The sequence below is a fragment of the Haliaeetus albicilla genome, chromosome 16, assembly GCF_947461875.1.
Source record: "Haliaeetus albicilla chromosome 16, bHalAlb1.1, whole genome shotgun sequence".
Taxonomy (NCBI): Eukaryota; Metazoa; Chordata; class Aves; order Accipitriformes; family Accipitridae; genus Haliaeetus; species Haliaeetus albicilla.
Genome location: NC_091498.1, coordinates 19750694 through 19772245, shown reverse-complemented (window position 1 = coordinate 19772245; position 21552 = coordinate 19750694). Strand labels below are relative to the sequence as shown.

Below are 21552 nucleotides of genomic sequence, written 5' to 3'. Positions count from 1 at the left end.
CGAGGCTACATTAGATATTGAGAAAAGTGAAAAATTTCACTCAAAAAAAGTTCATATTTCAATACCATACCTCAAAACCTTTTGGATAGTACCCAAATATTACCCCATAGCGTTTGTTGGTACTTCTGTCATGAGTGCTTGCTATGCTAGCATATTAGAATGATTGAAAAAATCCTTGTTTATCCTATTCAAAACTCTAGGTATCGCTATCCTTTTTCTACACCAGAATGCCACTTACGTTATTGTGTAACAGAATTATTTCCATCAGTACTAAGCAGCACATGCCCTTAATAATTTTTAAAGTAGGAGGAGCTATTTTATTTTAACTAATTATTGATGTCAAATTAAAACATGTCAGTATAAATCATTATTTTATAATAATGCTGTGTATGCACAAAGGAAAACCCATGCATTCTAAATAAAATTTGAAACTTTAACTTTCTGGTTTTTCCTCCTAAACAAGCACTATTTGGAGTTTTTTCACAAAAAAGTCTCTTACAGGTTTGATCTAATTGTGAATTTGTGCTTTTTAAGTATCAAAATTTCCCATGAATTGAAAAATCTAATTTCAGTTAATTGAAGTGCTGATAATGGAGATGATAGGTGGCTTTTCAGAAATCCTCAGGCCAAGGTACTGAGGCTGTTCAAGACAGACATCCAGAATTTGAAGATAAAGCTCAGATAAATAACCTTCCCCAGAGACCCTGTGGTCAGGGCAGAGGACAGGTGTGATTTATTCTAGGGTTAGTTGCTGCAACTTTCTTCTGATACCTGATAAGTAGCAGTTTGGGAGTTTTAGCGGATACTTAGTATCTGACTAAATTGGCTCTGAATTAATTGCCTTGGCAGGCTACAGTGTTATCTGCAGCCTGCTCCTTCCAGGAGGTGGAAGGAGAAGTGTGGATTTGTGAGGGGAGGCAGTGCAGCAGTTTCAGGGATACCCAGGCTTGATGGACAGGGCAAAGGGAGAAGGAATCAGCTAGTGACCTCCATTCATTCTTTAAGAAGTGGTCTTTTCTGTTGGCTATTGGCAATTAATACTTTCATTAACAGAGAGAAACAGGGAGTTGTTGAGGAGCACAGTGAAGCTACATGCATCCACAGCACGTTGGTTGGGTAAGAGGCTGTCACGGTGTCTGTTAGGGTGCGTATTGCCAACACCCTGCTCTGGTAAGTGTTACCTTAATCGTAGTGTGAGACTGCCTGATAAGCACTCCCCACGAGTCCCTGACACTGCAGCATAGCACGACCGGCGGACGAGTCAGCCCTGCTGTGCCCGCCAGGAATACAGGCGTCCATGGTAGCTTGCTGGCAAGCCAAGAGCAGGCACGTTTTGTTTGATTTTCCCCTAATGGAGAGGGGAAAATGGGAGGAGACATGACAGCTCCTGACAGTGAGAGCAAAATAGAGTTGCCTGCGTCAGGAAAAAAATAGCCACTTTTGCAAGAATGAGTGGTTAGAAAAACAAAAAATAAGCATTTTCAATATATTACAAACAAAATTATCTGCCAAAAGGGCAAGATAATTATCTTAATGTGATTTTTGACCAAGATAAATTTATCTTATTTTATAAACTGGGTAACAATTTGAATCTTATGCAAAACCTAGAAATAAATCTAAAAAATATGATAATGTAATAAAATCGAAATTATTAGCAGTCCAAGTGCCATACTTGAGGCAGTAAAACCTTTTAAGTTCCAATGGAAAATAGGCTAGTAAAACTGGAGTAAGTTACTCTACTTTAATCACTTGATAAATAGCTACAATGTTTGGAAGAATTGATAGTGTCATTATGGCAACATCCCTTTTTATAAACAGTCTGGTGCTGATTTGATTCTAATTGCTGCCAGAGGAACAGTATCAAAGTAGTGTTGCTCCGTCAGTGTAACCTGCGGGGTGAGCAGGATGGGGATTAGCTGCCTGAAATGAAGAAAGCACAGGTTTTTCAAAGGCATGGATTCTAATTCCAGGAGTGATGGAGGAGGCTGAGTAAATTCAGTGGTGGGAGAAACTACAGGGAAAACGCTTAAGCAAGAGAAAGCATGAAGTGGACAAAACAGGCTCCTCTGAGCGCATGAAATAGTGGAAAAACAGGGAGGGAAGTCAGAAGGTTTGAGTATGAACGTGTGTTTGCTTTCTCACCAGAAAGAATTCTCCTACTGGGCTGGTGTGGCCCCATCCCCAACCACAGCTCCGACCTCCCTGACTCTCAGCTTTGCTCTACCACAGATGTGATGGCCTCATTTGCAGCCCCCTTTTCATAAATGGCTTTCCATTATGGATGTCTTAAATTTTTGCGAGTCTAGTATCAGACACCAAAGACCTCATTTTTAAGACATTCTTAATTATTAGTTACAGCTTCTTCATATACTTGTGGGCACTGTGTCCACCTTTTGGTGCCCATGAATGCACCTAAAAATAGAGACTACTTTTGCAAATTTGATCCTTAGCAACGCTGTGCTTCAGTTCTTACACTGCAAATCCTGGATTTGACCCTTCTTGGGCTGCAGGGCTATTGAGGAGTTATCAGCATTATACTGATGACTGCTACGATATTTGAGGGCAATAAATTTACATTTATCTGGCAAAAAAAAAAAAAAATCTCTAGAATACATGCTTCTGGGCTGGGTCTTCTTCCAAAAACTACTAAGAAATTCTCTTATTTTGCGAATGGTAGCAAAAAAAGCAGGGTTCCATAAGGAGAGAAGAAGAGGAACACATTTAATAGTTCTGTCAAGTTGGCAACAAACCCAAGAATAAACAGAAAAGCAACGGGGAGAGGTACTTATCTTTTTACACAAATCATGTGATAAGCTTCTCCCATAAAGATTGTGGGCTAAGTGAAATATGTAAAATAGCTTGTTGAAGAAAAAATGGTTCAAGTGGGACTGAATGGCTCGAGAGATTAGTGATGGGAAAATAGCTTTTCTCCATTTAAGTGGTAGACTAGTTCAAATCAATTCTAGGCCTCTAGAGACTGAAAGGTGTTGCTATCCAGTGACTCCTTCATGGTTATTTGAAATTATTTTTTTGGTCTCAATCCCATCCTTAGTTGCCAGAGAATTATCCCCAATCAGCCTGAGTTACTTTGAACTAACTCTTGTCTCCTGCCCCTAAAGATGCACAACCTTCAAGGCTGTGCATGTGAATGGCAGTTGTTTTATTTAGTGCTATATTGGTGGTCAGAAATATTTTGTCTTCTGTGGAACGGACAGATTGCACAAAAGAAGAGAGATCCTGGAATATGATGCAATGTAAAATTGTTCTTTAAAAAAATGCAATGATTTCTTCTTTTAATGTGGATTTCTTGGGAGAACAGGGGTACTTTTGCACACCTTCAGCTATCCTTCACTTGCACCCAGAGCTGCAACTCTTCCACAGTGCGCAAGCATGCCTGCCTGCCTGCAGGCTGTGTCGGGACTTTCCCCTACATAAATGTAAATCATGAAGCAGGGCCACAACTTAGGAAACAGCTATTGGTCATAAGTAACAACTGGAAAATTCAAATTGGCAGCTTGCCCTCCAGGTTTGTTTTGAAGCATCTATTTAATGTGTGAAGCTGGACCAGTGAAGTGATGCTAGGGACGTGCCAACTTACAGCAGCTCGGAATCTTGCCTATCAATTTTATTCTGAAAGATTATAGCAAGTAAAATAGCAGACATTGATTATTCTGCCAAATGTAAAGATTAAACAAACAGTAAGAAGCAATGCTTACCAAGCCAAGGAGGATTTGGATCTTTTAGTGGCTATAACATAAGTCTAGAGGTAGTGAACCACAGCAGAGTTCATATTATTAAGTGTACCAAAGAAAGAAGAGACTTGGCGTTATTAGTGAAAAAGCCCAGCAGTTCTGTGTGTTTGGAAAAAACCCAAATAGGATATTATGGCAATGTAAAGGTGTTGGAGAATTGAAATCACATGGCTATAGTCGCATTTTCTATAGAACTGATGTTATATGGATTCGGTTGCAGGTGCCTTGCAGGAGAAATTTTATTTTTGCCTTAGCTCAGACAGCTCCACATTTAAGAATGCTCATCGGGGGGAAGGCTAAAGGGGTTAAGGAAATAAGGTGCAATAGAGGTGACCTATGGGAACTTTCATTATTATATGGAGCCTTGATGAGTGAAATGAGAGGAATTGCTCTCCATCATGGAAGGCTGAAATGTCGAGGGAGCAATCGCAAATTAATCTATTAAGAATAAGTAGGAGGTTGAACAGTGTGACTGACTCAAAAGGATGGAAATATATGGAATAAACTGCAGTGTAAAGTCAGAAAGATTTCTAACAAAACCTTAAAAGACATCCACCTATGATTTTTACAATGAAACAGGGATTTTTATATATGTGTGTATATATGCGAGACAAAGTTTAAGCGGACAAAATGGGTCTCTCTATTCAGCTACTCCTAATATTTGCAATGACTGGGCCTGAATGAGAAGTTCTGTTCTGATTTGTGTGGCTTTAACCAGAACAATGTGCCAGGAATTTTTCTTTTTTAAAAGACACACCAATAAAATGCCTCACGGGCAGTTTTCTTTGCGGTGATTTTCCTGTTTTGCTGTGAGATTTTTAACTTGAATTTAGTGTTTGTAAAAGGTGCTATTTGACAGCATTGTGTAACTGAAAGCCTCTTTTTATTGACAGATCATGCACACTCAAGGCTGGGGAAATTTCTCTATGTCAGCCTGGTGAGGGACACCCCCGCGGTCTGAAGGAACCAACTTCCAGGAGGAAAAATGGTAAGTCCACGTCAGTCAGTCCAATCTTATGTTAAATGTCGCTGCATGATTATTTTTGAAGAGCTTGCTTCCAAAGGATTTGGAGAGAGGCATGAAAAGTTACCCAACTGACAGGACCGCAGGGGTTATTTTATCCATTCCCCAGCAGTGGTTGCAGCTTTCTGGAGTGTTAATGCTTTGTGCACCAGTGGCTGGAATGAGACTTGACACAGATTACCAAGTATGTTTTGGTGGAGCTGATCCTGAAGGATGTAGCTACCCCTCACTGTGGTACTTGGGAAGCGAGGGTCTGTTGTTTGCTCAGTGCCTGTCCCTGATGCCAATCTTTAGGCCTCAATGTTAATCATTTCATGAAGCTCACGTAGTTTCAGACTTTTACCTTTGCCAGCTTATTATAGTCTAGGAAGATGAGATATAACTATGCTGAGATACAACCCCCAGTGATGGCACTTTATAATACTGTATAACTGGAGGATTGCTATTGTAGGCAGAGAAAAAGGCAATAAAGCAGCATTGATATCCTGCCTGCCCTCTTATAGGAGTTATTGAATCAAACCTACCAGAACTGCCAGACAAACAATTTGCAGCTGCAGTCTGAAGCCTGACAATGACACAGAATCAAAAAGAAATAGTTAGAGTGCATGGGCTTGTGAACTCCTCTGTGACCCACCACAGCAGGCTCCCTAGGATTGTTCTCCTCTTTCTGGTCCTTTCCCTGTACAATTCCTTCTCTTTACCGCCCTTTTCCTCTCTCTCCCATTTTCTCTCCTATGTCTTACCATTTTCAGCTCCTCACACCTTTCCCCCTCCCTTTTCTTTCTCTCTCTCATTGCCTCACTATTTCCTTCTGTTGCCTCCAATATACCTTTTGCCTCTTCTTTGTTTTTCCTTTGTGAGTTCTAGTGCCCTCCTCTGTTTCTCATTGTTTCCGTTTCCTTAATTCTTTTCCTTATTTTTGATTAATTTAATTTCCCCCCACTGTTTCCCATTGTCCTGATTTCAGCTGGGATAGAGTTAATTTTCCTTCTAGTAGCTGGTATAGCGTTATGTTTTGGGTTTAGTATGAGAATAATGTTGATAACACACTGATGTTTTCAGTCGTTGCTAAGTCGTGTTTAGACTAAGTCAAGGATCTTTCAGCTTCTCGTGCCCAGCCAGCAAGAAGGCTGGAGGGGCACAAGAAGTTGGGAGGGGACACAGCCAGAACAGCTGACCCAAACTGGCCAAATGGATATCCTGTACTGTAGGACATCATGCTCAGCATGTAAAGCTGGGGGAAGAAAGAGGAAAGTGGGGGGGATGTTCGGAATGATGGCGTTTTGTCTTCCCAACTCACCGTTATGTGTGATGGAGCCCTGCTTTCTGGAGATGGCTGAACACCAGCCTGCCAATGCGAAGTGGTGAATGAATTCCTTGTTTTGCTTTGCTTGCGTGTGCAGCTTTTGCTTTCCCTATTAAACTGTCTTTATTTCAAACCACGAGTTTTCTCACTTTTATGCTTCCCATTCTGTCCCCTGTCCCACTGGGGTGGGAGTGAGCGAGTGGCTGTGTGGGGCTTAGTTGCCAACTGGGGTTAAACCATGACACGTGTACTCTCTCCTATTCTCCCTTCCCTGCTGTACCTTTTTTCTATTTCATTTTCCTCTCTATTTTATTGCTCATTGTTTCTCCTTTTTCTGCCAATTCTTCAACTTTTGGTTTTTTTGAGCCATTTTTAGTCAGTAGCTGAGCTGTGTTGCTCTTAGTCCTCAAATGTGAGGATTTAAACCGTTCCTGCACACTAGGATTTCCAAAGTGCCAATCCAGCTCAGCTAAGGGGAACTGATGTGGTTTGGCTCTAATGTCTATGAAGAGAGATACTGCAAAAGCCAGCGTAACAGTAGCACTCAAAAATACTCTGTGGCTCGTGAGCTGGGCCTACACTCATAGCTGGATTCAAAGCTTATCAAGTTAATGTGATCTGGATCAGACCTGCAAGTGCCATCTTCTTATCAGACTTCTGTCCTTTATTTCAATAGAAATCTCAACACTCTCAGTTTCTTACAGCATAGTTTTGCTTTGGCTCTTCCCCCACTTCCTTTTAAAAAGTGGTTGCTATTACTTGGCAGTCATGTTCTACGAGAGCCCCACTACAAGGTAACCTCTTGCAAGGAGGCTGCTATGAAGGCCAACTCCCGTTGCTCTCCTCTAGGCACGCCAGGGCAGTCCCATCCCTGGAGGGCTCTGGAGCTGTAGAAGCTGCCTGAGAAAGGGAGCAAAGTGCTCACCATCCCGTAGCTGACCACTAGCAGGCCCAGGAGCCAAGTCAAGCCCAGGTCTTGTTGACAGGATGCCACCTCTCCTTGTGTAAAGTTATGTACAAAATGAGCGTGACAGAAACTCTTCCTTCCTCTACCATTTTGTCTGCTTCCTTCTGTCTTCCCAGCTACTGCTCCTGTGGAGTTTGGGGCCAGTGAAAATGGAAAGAAAATCAGTTCCTGTATAAGTCAAGCCTTTCTGCTCTGATTGGATTTTTCTCCCTTTGTCTGCTTCTTTATTTGATTTAGAAGCTTAAACCCCTTGAAGGTTTTCCATGAAGATTTTGAGCACAATTTGGAATGGGGAGAGCAGTCAGAGCATTACCTAGAAAGCCCTAGTTCATTTTTAGCTAATGGAAGAGGACGGCTGATTGGATTAGCCCAACAGTATGAGTACCTGATGCAGACTGGTATCAGCACATCAACAGAGGAAGGGTTAAGTACAGTTTCTTTCACTTTCTCTCACTCACACGTATTACCCTCTCCTGCTTTGCCTTTCTTCACCCAGTAACTGACACTTGCAACAGCAGTGCAAATTCCTGGGCATGTTCTAGTACTGGTCAATACAGGAGTAAATCTCCCAGTCCCTCCTGCTGTTTCGCATTTGCCACCTGACAGCAGTGGATGCTTGGGAAGATCGAGGGGTAAGGTTTTAAAGCTTTAGACCAGGCTTTAGCCGTGTGACATCTATTAAAGCAATTGGGAGCCAGGTGGCTAAAACCCAGTGCAATTCTTTGTAATGGTACCCCTGAGAGCGCCCATCTCCTTTTAGCACTACTATTGATTAGGCAATTCTTGACTTTGAGGAACAAAATTGGTGTGTGCATCAAGGTTCTTTTCCTCAATTTGGCCTGGTTTGAAATTAATCGTTCACCTTGAGCCATTTTCGTAAGCAGCTTTAAGCTTCAATAAATTTCAGTGTGATTTGATTTTTCTATCACCTTTCTCTATGGAGGCCTGTTGTTTACTAGTCTTCTCTAGGACATCTCCAGAGCTGTCTGGTCTTTATCCTCGTCTCCCGCATTGATCCTGGTACGTTTTCCAGTGTGATTGTCCAAGCTCAGTAAAATGCTGGGAGCTTTATTCAATGGCTGCACACAGTGCACGCTCAGCAGCATTGAGGCTAATGAGTACTTGGTTTTCAGTAGGAGCAACGCATTTGATGAGGTAGACCATGTTATGTTTTAGAATATTGTCCAGACCCTGCCTCTGTCTTGACTGAAATGATGTGGTGTTCTTAGAGGGAGCAGATAAACCATGAGCAAGTTCCTCCTAATTTCAGAAACTCTTTATGAGTATTTGGTATTTACTAGGGAGCGAAATGTTGCACAAAGGTACATGAATGTATACTTATGTTTGTGAGAAGGTGAAAATTTCTGTATCAGAAACAGTGTGGCCAGCAGGAGCAGGGAGGTGGTTGTTCCCCTGTACTCGGCACTGGTGAGGCCGCACCTCGAGTCCTGTGTTCAGTTTTGGGCCCCTCACTACAGGAAAGACATTGAGGTGCTGGAGCATGTCCAGAGAGGGGCAATGAAGCTGGTGAAGGGTCTAGAGCACAAGTCTTATGAAGAGCAGCTGAGGGAACTGGGATGGTTTAGTCTGGAGAAAAGGAGGCTGAAGGGAGACCTTATCACTCTCTACAACTAACTGAAAGGAGGTTGTAGTGAGGTTGGTGCTGGTCTCTTCTATCAAGTAATTAGTGATAGGACAAGAGGAAATGGCCTCAAGTTGCAGCAGGGGAGGTTTAGATTGGATATGAAGAAAAATTTCTTTACTGAAAGGGTTTTCAGGTATTGGAACAGGCTGCCCAGGGAAGTGGTGGTGTCACCATCCCTGGAGGTATTCAAAAAACATGTAGACAAGGCACTTCAGGACACGGTTTAGTGAGCATGGTGTTGTTGGGTTGACCGTTGGACTCGGTGACCTGAAAGGTCTTTTCCAATCTAAACGATTCTATGATTCTAAATATGTAAAAATAAGGAAGGCAGTTCCCCAACCCTCCTACCTTTTGCACTTCCTTTCCAAAATAGTCCTTGTTCCTCTTTATTTCTCTGAAGTGTAGCAAGATTCCTCAGCATGTCATGATGTCATTTGTGGAGAGGCAGGACAGGCTCTGCATGAGGATGTGGCTTTTGCTTTGGGAGTTTAGCGCATTATAGTTACTTATATGGGTTTTCCCGTCTGTTTCTTTTGGGTGTTGTAGAGTACTCTTGTGAACTGTTAGGTAATGCTAAGTACTGCCAACCACAAGTGACTGGCATTGAATAGTTTTTCCTGCGATAAAACCCAAAGTGAAAGCTGGGCTGGACCTACATGGAAAAAGCTATCAAGCCAGTGCACTACTTCAGCAGCTAGGTGCCACTGTGTGAAGACTCTAGAGTATGCTGCTGCAGTACTTCTCTCAGTGCTGTTCCTTGCCTCCGTGTAGCCCTCGTACTCCTCTGAGTAACCAGGCCAGAGAAGGTGGTATTTAACATTTCTGTGTTTCTGGAAGACCTTTGTTGGGATGTTTGGGTGGGGGATGAGATGCAAACAATAGAACTGGAGATGGAAAGGAAAATCAGAAACATTGGTCTCAGAAAAATGAGTATTTCTTATTCCTGTTTCTGTTCAAAATGGGATAAAGCAGCTCCTGAGGTGTCACCGGCAACCTAGGAAGTCCATCACCTCCTTGCCAAAGACTTGACTTAGGACCCCACAAGCGGTTTTATAAGACATCCCTGTTTGCATTGAGCTGGGAGGTTGTCAAAGCCTAAAACATTCTGTTTGAACAAGCTGGTATATTCCGATGAGAAGTTGTTTCATCTGAAAATTCACAGTCAGTTCTACTGAAAATTCAGCTCATCACAAGCCGAGTGTGAAATGTGATGCTAAGATTACAAGGACAGCATTACTGTAGGACTTTGATGGAGCTCCAAGAGAAAGAAAAGCATGCACCACCTCTCCCACCCCAGTCAAGTTCAATGGAAGTTTTTCTGGAAGGATATTTTTAGAAATCTCAGCAGAATGACAAATTCCAAGCTCAGTTAAATGTTTTTTGTGTGTGTGTGTGTGTGAAATGAGACAGAGCACAATTAATGCAGAAACATGAATAATGAAAAATCTGAGCCAGATTGCCCAAGCCTATGTAAAAATACATGCAACTTTGGTATTGAAGGCCTTGCCAAACTAATTAATGAAGCATATGCAAACATTCCACTTTGCAAACATCCTTTGTATTTCATTGGATTCTCAGAAATCAGTATGGGGGATCTGATAGGAAAAGGTATTTGATCTTTAAATTGTTGCTGTTGCAACAAAACACATCTATATGCTGTTTTACATTCACAGCTGATATCATGTCATGAAGTCTAAGATTTGTAAAAAGCTTTATTTTTGTATTAAAACTTCCTCTATTTTAATTGAGGTTTGTCAGTCACGCTCCTGAAACCGGTGTTTTTGCACAAATATTTTAAGAGAAAATAGCTTCTGTGCATAGAACTAAAACTGATACTCGCCGTGTAGGTAGCACTTGCCATATGGGAGGTACTGCAGACGTAAAAATGCTGAAGGCCAGAAGTGGAGCTCCTTCTTCCAGAGTTCACTGAGTGGGCTCATGATCTGTGACTCTCACTGTCTTCTGCAATGTTATTTCCATTTTACAGACCAAAACAGAGGGCCAAAGAGGTTGGGAGAACAGAGCCGTGCTTTGATGGTGAGAGAGGACAATGTGCGTGTAGCTCTCTTCAACTGGCTTTTGATTCTTTTGCATTGTGCTTTCCTTTTGAGCCGAATTGCTAGTTGGTTTTCCAGACTGCAGTGGAGCAGCAGAGATCAATAGTGAAAGGAGGAATTAATAGCAAATTTGGTTCTACCTGTGGTGCAATCCTGTTTATTTGCAAAGAGTGTACAAGGTCCCATTGCATTTCCTGAGCATAGGGAAGATTCTACAATACTTAATGTATTTGCTATCAGGTCTAAAGCATCCCTGAGCCAACATCCTTGTCTGCTCCTGTCTCTTATTTGGGGGTTTGTTTCCCCCCACCCCAGCTCATGCTTAAGCGTGCCTGAAATCCAGTCCTGCCTGTTTCAGCATTGCAATACCAGTTTTGAAGGTAATGATTTGGTTCCACTGTTGCTTAAAACGCCTTGCTATCTCTCTGTTTTGGGTAATGGCTCCTGTTGCTTCATGTAGCTGATTTCTTAAAGGACCTTATTTTTCCCTATATCCTAAATAAAGGGCTGTAAATGTGTCCGTAGATCTAAGCATGGCTTCATTAACTCCTTCACAGGAAAATGTTTAAGTATGTTAAAGTATTCATTATAATATAAAAATGAGAAACAGTTGTGTCCAGATATTCTTAGCTAAGATAAAACATTGCTGCTTCCCCTGACCTCAGTGGAGCAGCACCATTTTATGTCAACAGAAGCTGTTGTCTATTAGCAGTTTCACTCCAGCAATGTCAGCTCTCGATCACTGTTTTTCTTCCCCTCATTCTCTATCGACGTCATTTTGGTCCACACATTGAAACACAGGCTCAGGAGGACTTTTTTTTACTTCTCCATATGAAAAATTTAACAAGTGGGCATCACCTGCTTAAAGAACTGAAGTCATTTTCTGTGACCAAAGGGCTGCCCTCCTCAGTGCTGCAGTTATTCTCCATAAGCACCAAAGTTCATCAGTGATCTCTTCAGTATGCTGCATTTCATAGTATCAAAGAAACAAGTGAGTCACAACTGCTTTACTCAAATTTGTTTCCTATACTCTAATTTGGGATGCATCTCCCAGTAAAACAGGCAGGGGATGTTTCTTGGTAGTTCTGTCAGCAGTTCTCCCCAGAAACTGCAAAGGATAGATCCCAGATCGATCCATAAAACTGAAGAGGTTTCTCAGAAATGCTGGGGCTGAACGCCTGGGACTTCTCTCCCACTTTTACCATGGAGATAAGGAGCAAATGTACCAAGCTACGTGAAACACTCATGGCTTGGTTTTGCCAGGAGATAGTACAGGTGGTTTTGTGATGTCTTCCTGCATATCAGTGTCTCAAATCCTGGGAAGAGGAGTGACGGAGCAAGGTGACAAGGCCACTATACCAGACCAGTCCTGAGGCATCCAGCTAAAACGATGGCTGGCAGTGCCCATGGAAGGAATGTATTTAAGACAACTGTAATATCTCACAGTCTTTGTCCCATGCTGTCTGTACCTTTCCCCTTGGGGGGCCCAAGAGCTTCAGCTTAGTGTAGCAGGGTGGTCTGGGAGGCATCCATGAACACGTCATCCCCCAGGCAGAGTGCCTTGCTGAAGGATGTGCTTGAGCGACACATTGCAGTTCTCAGTGGGGAAGTTTTAGTTTGGTTTCCTGTGGAATAGAATACCCAAGAACAGAATAAAATCAGCATTTGGAAGACATGCTGTCCCTCCCTACACTGATTTTCCAAAGCTGCTTTTCACTGCATGCCTAGAAGGTCCCATTCAATTAGAAAATGTAGAAGTGCATGTACATGGTTTAAAGCAGTGCATGGGAGGCTGTTCTGTTTTCCAGGCTCTTAAGGAATGTGACCACAGAGGATATCAACACAGATTTGTTGGATCATCTTAGAAAAGGTTGAATATAAAGTTTTGTTTGCAAATACATATGCCATCGAAACTTGATTTAGCAATGCTGTTTACCATTTAATCAGATAAAAGAATATTAGCTCTTAAAAATAAGACACAAACTGAATTCCCTTTTCAATGCAGGATATAATAATACCGTATTTCTCTGGGCTTGTATAGCTCCTTTTGTCATCCAAACAGACACATGCAGAAGCAGCCTTTGAGGCCCTTCCCACTGTTTCAAGACAACAGTTGTTTAAAACAGCAGAGGGCCAGGTGTAAAGAGGGTTACGAAGCTTTGAGATGTCCTCTGGCAATTTTTGCTTCTGTGGTTTAAATGCTCCTGTCTGCAGCTATTCCCATGCTCCACTGCTGGAATTAACTACCAGGGGCCAGAGCGCGACCGGTGCAACGCTCCCCCAGCACCTCTGATGCTGTGCCCTGATGTGGGGAGGCAGAGGCACATGTTGCTCTGCGTGGGCTGGTAGTGAGTCGCTGGGACAGCAGTGCGTGGGACCACCGCAGCAACGTTCCCAGGAGACTGTCATCGTTGGGATTATGGCTCCGTTTTCATACAGAGGCTCAGTCCAAATCAGAATAAATTCCTTGGTTCTTATTGTGTAGCGTGTTACAATGGAATAACATCGAGCCTGAACCAAAGTTCACTCCGTGGTGTTTTTCTTCTAGCTGCACTGGGTTCTGAAATAAACCCAATAAATAGCCTATGAGCAAAATTGTATAGAATGATCAACATGCAACTGTCATGCTGCATTTGTCTCATGTCGTTAGTCATTATGAAAGCCTGCATAATTCTGGAGCAGAACAACAATTTCCACACAGCAAATTGCAGATTGTGTTTGCCAACCCACAAAACATCACAATATTTATTTTGAAACTTTATAATGCTATCAAGGGCAAATTCACTTTACACGTACAAATAGCCCCGTCGAGACAACTTAGATTACGCATGCAAGCAAAAGCGGGCAGAACTTGGCTCTGGGCACAAGAAAAGCAAAGCTGGCTTCCTCCCGTGGCGGAAATAGGGAACGTGTAAGCACAGAGCTGGGGAGATACGTTACTGGCAAGCATACCACCAGGGACCTGGGGAGAAATGTCAGGATACAATTGAAATAATGGTACTCTGGCTCCCCAGATTCATACCTTGTTCGCCTGCCTTCCTTGGTCATTTGGAAAGACTGCCTTTCTGCAGGTTTCAAGCGAAGCACAGCATCCCCCAGTGCACCTCTGTACTTCTGCGGATCAGATTTATCCATGGTGTGAATGAGCTTACCACTGTCAGAAACAACAGCCCCATTTTTTGGAGTTAGACCCACTGAAAAACTAGTTTGTATGTCTGATTTTTTTTTGTTTGGGTTATCAAAGGATTTTTAAGGTTAATTTGCTATTTAGCACTGCAGACATTACTGTGTTTAGACTCAGTTTCAGGTAGAAAGGGTTTTTTTTAAAGTTCCATCGCCTATCTCAACAGATTCTGCATGTGCCAGAGGTGGTCTTCTTAACCCTGGATCAAAACCTAATCTCTCCCGCTTTCGTAAAACCTTTTCCTCTAATTCTCTCTCTAGTAAATTATATTCTGTTCTTTGCCCTTGAATAATTTAAAAATGTATAGAATAAAGTGTGCGGTGGGGGGGTGTGGGGGGTGGGGGTTCTGTTCCATTGAGTGATACCTGGTAATCAAAATACTGCATCCATATCTTGCTGCAATGATCTCATTTCTATTGGGACAGCACTCCTGTGAGCACAGGCCCGTGTTGTGTTCATCCTGTTACAACCAGATAAACTCATAATGTAGACAGATAAGAGCTATGCTCATTAATCTATTAATTGCCTATTGTCAGTTGTCAATATGTTTCGCTTGATGGGAAGCCGGAAGATTACTTTGTATTGTAAGCATGTAGATTTTTGTTCTGTATTACTATTATTTTATTTTGATGTGTGGAATACTACGAAATGACATTCAAGCTGTTAGCGTCTCACCCAAACAGAGTAGAGCTGGCTGCTTTTTTAAGTTTCTGAAACCAGAAAAATGTGATGCCCAAAATGTCTGTGAAATAAAAAGCGTATTTTCAATCAGAGGACCCCACAAGAGCTGTGACTGTGTTGAGTAACACGTTTTTTACGATGGGCATCCAGGACATCCTTAAAATCAACACAGCCTGAGATACCCTGATTTCCTGGCAAAGCTGAAACTCTGTGGGGACTTCATTGTTCACTGGAAATTTGAGACTGATTTTGTCTGTGACTGGAGCTGCTGGAGCAAGATTTTATTATAATTGTGTGACCTTTAATACGCCATGAAGAGATTTCAAGTTCTCTATTTTTCTAGCCTATAACAAATCAAATGTTTAACTATAATGTACAGTCACCAAGTTTACACCTTAAGAAGGGTGATTTTCAAGGGCTTATCTCTACAAAAAACAGTGGAGCAGAGACAGTTTCAAAAAAAGGAAAAAAAGAAGGGAGAGGAACATCATAGAAGCACTTTATAGACCTATTTGAATCACAGCTTTAAGTCATTTATATCACGGCCAAAAAGCCCATCCATGTGTGCACTTAATAATGATGGCCAATTCTGAACAGAGGCTGGAAATTTTCCTCCCCATGGCAGGAAGCAAAAAAACCCCTCACTGTTTCTGAGTTGGTAACTTGACCTGTTTGAATTATTTTATTACTTGCGAGACTATCAGCCAGGTGGCCAGCATTTAAACTCTGAGGACAGATCTGGGAATTGATTTCCGTGGAACTACCATAGTTAAGAGCAGCTGATGATTAGGCAGCTCAGGCATTTTCTAGGCACGCTTAGGCAGCTCTGTCTGACAAATAGCAGCTCATCCGTGGGGCAGTGATCTTCAAGCCATCTATGCACAAGTTTGACGGATACAGGCAGATCTTCCATACTGTCCGGGACATGTAACGGTGCTACATGCCTGGGCGTAAGAACCTGCCTTCCTTATTTTCTGCCTTGACAGAGGAAAGCAGATTATTACCTCAAGGTAGACAAGATTTGTTCCCCTCTGGCTACAGGCACCTCAAAGATGGGTGTAGGAATCCATTTGCAAGATCCAGAAGCCCGTGTTGTTATTATCAAGGATGGCCGCATAGAACAGAGTTTAATCGGATGCATTTTCTCATGATGTATGTGGGGGGCCAGGGTTTTATTTCAAATTTTCAAGGAAAAAAAGTGTTATTGAAATGTGTGTGGGTCTTTTAATATCCGGAGAAATTCTATTTTCTCTAGCTGTTTTCTGGGCTACTTCCTTTCTGCAAAAAGTTAAGGAGGGAAATACATTTAAATTAAATGAAATTACATGAAAGAAGAAAGGAAGGAAAAAATCTCCCTTTCCACTGAAAATGTGCCAAGCCCCTTTAAAGTGAGGAAATTACTTTTCTCCAATATCATTAATGTTTTAGCTTATTTTTCCCCCAGTTTTGGAGAGTCACAGGTGTTATGATTTCACTCCTTCTCATCTCCTCTAACCTCTTCAGAAGAGAAGGGGTTTTGGAACATGACACAAGAGCAAAAGGTAAATAGGAAACAGAAAAAGAGAGAAGGAAAAAATCTCTGGCTAGCATTCAGATATCTGTATTCACTGGACACCAGTGGGATATTTGTATTCAGTTCCTCAAAGGTAGAAGAAGATAGAAAGGTGTGATTGGAAGTTTAATGCTTTGAAAAATTATTTAAGAATAAACATGATCCATTTAAATGCCTGCAAAATAGAGAAATTCAAAATCTGGAATTTTTCACATATACCTGTTTCAACAAACTTTTTTTCTTTTACATGAGTGAAGTATGGCTGAGCTCAGGGGACCCCACACACTAAGTACATGTCATATGCTCTCCCTGAGTATTTATTCACTGATGAGGACTGAATCGCAGGGAGATTAAATGCCTCACTTCTGGTCCCACAGGAAATATATGGCAGAGTCTTGAAATGGACCCAGCTCTCCCAAATCCCAGATGAACGCCTTAGCCAAAATCTCACTCTTCCTTATCATACTTTGTTTCTCTTTCTTTCCAATATCTTCTCTAAACATTCTTTTGTTTGGTTCGTTGAGATCAGTGGTCTCAGCTTGTCGCAAGCACCACAGAATTTCACCCTTTATGGTTTTTTTTTTCCCCTTTGTACATTGCCTATATATTGAGTTGCTAGCTTTGCATTTCTTCTTGCTCCTGGATCCCTCCCTACTGTGCAGAAGGTGATGGCTTCAGGAGCACAATGTTTTGTCATTTTTGACCTGTGGGATAGTGCACACCCCTTTTTAGCCCATGTCTCATTGTAAGTCAGCCCCTTGTGATCCAGCCTCCATCCTCTTTTATTGACCAGCTCCCCTATTTCCACTAAATGTTTCAACCCTGCTGCCTGCTCCCTTTGTACTTTCTTTAATTCTCAATATTTCTGCAGCAGGACTGAGTCTGCCATCAGTTTGTTTAGTGGAGAAGAAGACAAAGCCAGGCTGGTGCTGCTGCTGTTGAATAGGTCATCAGCGACAACAACCTGTGCTGCAGAAGTTAGCCCCCACTGACACTGTTTTCACTCCACTTGAATGGGAGCTCCTGGGAGTCTTTCTTTAAAGAACCCAGGGGTGAGGAAGGCAAGAAAATGGAAAGAAAAGGAATAAAATAATTATAGGAATAACACTCCAGCTTCCTCAGTTGTGTGGGGACTTGGCTAATCGAAATGAGAAGTACATTGGGAACCTGTAGATGGGGTAGGTTAAGAGGTGGTTCTTTTGTCCCACCATGGCCTCTGCAGTGGGGGGACAGTGACTTTTTGTATCTCTAGATTTTCTCTCCGTTGTTAGGTTAGGTGCTGTCATCTTTAGAAACAAGATCTTTTTCGTAAGCACTTGCCCTTATTGAATGAGGTATAACCATGACCAGGAAGGGAAATGATCCTTGTCTGGGCCATCAAAGGAAGATCGCACCCAGTACCACAGCTCTGACTTCTCCCGACTGAGCCGAAATTGTACCTCCACGGTGACTAACTGCAGAGCCATGCCTACCAGGATAAGAAGGAGGGGTGCTGGGCATGCATGTAACAAACCCCATCTTCCAGTGCTTCTAGAATACACATGCCTCATCTTGAGAAATGTTCTAGTTAAACAAATAAGGTTTTTTTTAATTATACTGCAAGAGACAACAATATATTCTACATTTTGATCTAAATGAAGTCCCTTTTATTTAGACACAATAGGAAACAGCAGCCGTCTTTGTTAGAAGATGCTGGGGCTAAAACTGCATTAGTCTCATAGGGCAAAACCATTTGAATCATAGATATAGGAAATGATATGCATAAGTAAGGAAAACATCAGTTGTAATGGACAAGACTAGCAAAACACCTTGCTCTTTATTAATCAGAAAGCCAGTTTCTTAGAAGGTAGTAGGCAAGTATTTTTAAGAGGTTCACAACAGACATCCAGCCAGAAATTAAAACAGAAATGTGAAAGAAGAGGTAGATGCTGAAAAATTTCAAATCTAATTTTTTAATGTACTTTTGGGCCATGTAATGGATTTTCTTGAAAACCTCCAGATAATTAAATCTTTGTTCACAGATTACATAAAGTAAATACTTGGGGGAGATGGACTTTCTCCATACAAGTAGGAAATGCATTTTATGAGAAAATCTGGATGTAATTTTAATATAGGAGAAAAGGGGAAGAAGAGGGGGAGAAATACCAATGCAAGAGTTCATGAGCCAACATAAATCTGTTTCTCTTTCAGAATTACAATAAAGAACATGCAACTAAAACTGGTCAAAAGCGGTAGAAAATACCACTGAATATCTTTTTTTTTTCTCTGAATATCTCCCATTGAGTGTAAGAAGAAAACCTAATAACACAGTATGTTCAAGTGTGTATGTACATTTATTGTACACCCTGCTCCAAGTTTTACACAGGCTGTTTGCCTTAGGGAGTTAATTCTTACATAACTATTTTCTGCTTCGGCAAAAACTTTGAGGTCTCATAATACAGTTAATGTAGCTGACCTGTATGGCAAGAGACTCATTACTTAGTCTCACAGTTCGTATTTATGCAGAATACTGCCTGTTTGTTTTATTCAATAGAAGGCCATTTCTGTTAGCAGTTCACTTAAAGATTGTGATGATGGGGATGCCAATAATCAGGAAAGCACTAAGCATTGGAATTTAGCATAGTTTCCATATCCTGTAGTTTTTAGAAATTGTTAATGTTTTGATGCTATGTTTTAGCTGCAAACAGAATTTAAACATGACCGTCACTAGAATGGATTAATTTTTCTTTGGGGGAAGATGAAGCTGCATCGTATTGCATTGATTTTCTTCGTGGTTATTACATGACTGTCTACCAGCTGATTGTGGTGTTGCTGTAGCATGGCTTCCTCGCCTCCCTAAATGGATTTACGTAGTGTTCTTGTATAACTGGAGAATTATTGGAAATATATGTTTACTTCTTGGTCCTTTCTACCTAGTATAGGGACTTGCCAGTAGGGATAAGCACCTGGAGTGTCTATCTGTCGCCCAGCACCAGTGCGGCAGGCCTTGAGGGTCTCAGAAAGGCAGGTTTGAGGGCACTTTCTCAGCAGCCTGCTGCACATTCAGGGAACTCCGGCTCTCCCAGGCCCCTGCAGATATCCTTCCTGTGGGAGTGCTGGAGAGAGTGTAGTGCTGCACGAAGTCCTCTGATGCATGGGCAGCTCCCAGGCAGCTTCTCAGGACTTCTTGTGCCAGTAGTCAGGAGTTGTGGTTGTAGTTCTGCGGTGCGGCTTTGCTGGGACAAACACAAGAAGAGAGGGCAGATAGCTCCCAGTCCACCGGCGGAGGTGCTCAGGGAGGGCCAGGCTAGCCCAGCTATAACTAGACAGCAGCAGGCAACAGCAAGAGTGCACAAAGCTGGAAGTCTGCATGCCATTTGACAAAGCGGCATGGGCAGCGGGCTGGATTGAGATGTGGCCCTGGCAGTTTTTCCCATGGTTCATCAAATGGATAGAAACATAGAATCATTTAGGTTGGAAAAGACCCTTAATATCATAGATTCCAACCGTTAACCTCACACTGCCAAGTCCACCGCTAAACCATGTCCCTAAACACCACGTCTACATGTCTTTTAAATACCTCCAGGGATGGACTCAACCACTTCCCTGGGCAGCCTGTTCCAGTGCTTGATAACCCTTTCAGTGAAGAAATTTTTCCTAATATCCAATCTAAACCTCCCCTGCCGCAACTTGAGGCCATTTCCTCTTGTCCTATCAATTGTTACTTGGGAAAGGAGACCAGCACCCACCTCGCTACAATCTCCTTTCAGGTAGATGTAGAGAGCGATAAGGTCTCCCCTCAGCCTCCTGTTCTCCAGGCTAAACAGCCCCAGTTCCCTCAGCTGCTCCTCACAGGACTTGTTCTTCACCAGCTTTGTTGCTCTTCTGGGGACATGCTCCAGCACCCCAATGTCTTTCTTGTAGTGAGGGACCCAAAACTGAAAACACGGATGTTTATTTCCAGATTTCTTCATGGAATCTAACCTGAGTCTTAATTGCCCTTCGTGATCTCCTGTTGTTATAGATGACCTGACATGCTTTCCCAGCTCTTGTGGTTTGTCCAAGCTGGGTTTTTTGTGGGGTTAAACTTAAATGGTTTCAAGCTCTTGAAAATGTCAGGCATACGTTTACATATTTTGGCACAAAATCTTCTGATTTTAGGTTCAGAAACAAATTAGAAAACATTTAAAATCAAGTGGTCAAGTGGAAGTGAAATGTCCCAAGGTCATTGAAACAATATATTTGATCCAAATGATCAAACCAAGTAGTCTTCTAATTTTTGGTTACGAACACTTTCAAGATTTTGAAAGTGCTTTTTATCCAAATTTGGGGCTGGAAAAATATAGAACCTCAAAAAATTTCTGAAGGAGAGAAATACTGTTTCTGTTTGAGTTCTCATTATTTATACCACTACAAAGTGCTTATAAAATATTACCATTCTAATTTGTAGCATTTTATGTCTACTTTGCATAGCAATATGGAAAACACAGCCTTATAAATAAAGGAAAAGATGTGGAACCTGTTTTGTTGAATTGGGACCCAAATGATTTCAGAGGGAATAAGGAAAGAGGAAACTAATACTTTTATGTATTTTTCAATATTTGATAGTCTTCTGTTTTTATTAGACTGAGTAGGAGTCACATGATCATCTAGTTTCACATAAGAAATACTTTTTCTTATATCTGAATCCTTAAAATTGTTGTTTAAAAACAAGGAGTTATTCTGGATTGCTTTCAAGAGCTGGCAACTAACCCAGAATTTTCACAACAAATCAAAATTAGCAATATTGAACATTTTAAAGAAAAAACATTTATTTACATGTGAAATATGGAGGCACATTGAAAGTCTGTCTTCTAGGAACCCTTTTTGCTACTGGTGTATCACTTATGCAGTGAAAATTACTGTTCTGCTATCGGCAGGGATTAACGTTCGCTCCTTCCAGTTTGAAATACACTGTTTGAAGTATTTTACCAAATGCTGATACCTTACAAGAAAACTTGGAAAAATAATCTATTGCAGATGGCGATTTTGAATTCCAGGTACTTTATCTTAAAATTCTTGACTTTGATTTCATAGTGTAAAGATTATGATCTTTTTCACCATCCCTGTGGTAGCTCGTTGTGCCAGTAATCACATCACCAGTGTGAGTTCAGAGGAGTGTACATGTAGCAAAGTTTGGAGCTTCAGGACCTTCGTGAGGCTCCGCTCTCCACAAATGCACAAATAAATCATTGCCTAAAAGTCCTGATATCTTTAGATGGTGCCTGTTTGAAACATAGTGCTTTCAAGTAAGATAGTTTTCTTGCCTCACCGGAAGGAGTTCCCATAACGGTGGCAGGGGTGGTGGGTACTTCTTCCCTTTGAGGGCATTCCTTTCTCCTTCAGGTTCTGGTCAGGGGTGATGT

At 41.7% G+C, this 21552-nt stretch overlaps 1 long non-coding RNA gene across 1 annotated transcript in view; it reads left to right on the top strand.

Annotated features, from left to right (window-relative positions):
* Positions 1 to 21552, top strand: part of LOC138689461 (uncharacterized) — a 163193-nt gene that overhangs the window by 103165 nt on the left and 38476 nt on the right. Inside the window, exon 2 of the long non-coding RNA XR_011328289.1 lies at positions 4646 to 4740. This is a non-coding gene — a long non-coding RNA (uncharacterized lncRNA). The remainder of the gene's footprint in view (positions 1 to 4645; positions 4741 to 21552) is intronic.